The sequence below is a fragment of the Apaloderma vittatum genome, unplaced genomic scaffold, assembly GCF_000703405.1.
Source record: "Apaloderma vittatum isolate BGI_N311 unplaced genomic scaffold, ASM70340v1 scaffold2207, whole genome shotgun sequence".
NCBI classification, from domain to species: domain Eukaryota; kingdom Metazoa; phylum Chordata; class Aves; order Trogoniformes; family Trogonidae; genus Apaloderma; species Apaloderma vittatum.
Window position 1 is genome coordinate 1 of NW_009724379.1, and position 339 is coordinate 339.

The window sequence follows — 339 nt, forward strand, 5'->3', positions numbered from 1 at the left end:
GTATGTATGTATGTGTGTGTATATATATATAGGAGTGTGGTATTATGCATATGCTGGGGCCAGTAGGCAGTTATATCTCGACGAGGCAGACTTTGCGGAGGGATGAGTGAACTCTGGGCTTCCCAGCAGAAGAAACCAATGCCTTTCTGCTGGAGGTGTGAAGGTGGCTGACTTTGAATGCCCTGGCACAGGACAGTCCGTGGCCACATGGGTTCTCTCCCCGGTGGGAGAGAGGATGCGCAGTGCAGATCTCCCACTCGAGGTTTCGCCACCTCCGAAACATCAGGGCATCAGGGTCTAACCAACTAGTGCTAGCGAGCATCTGCTGAGGGGCCCTTC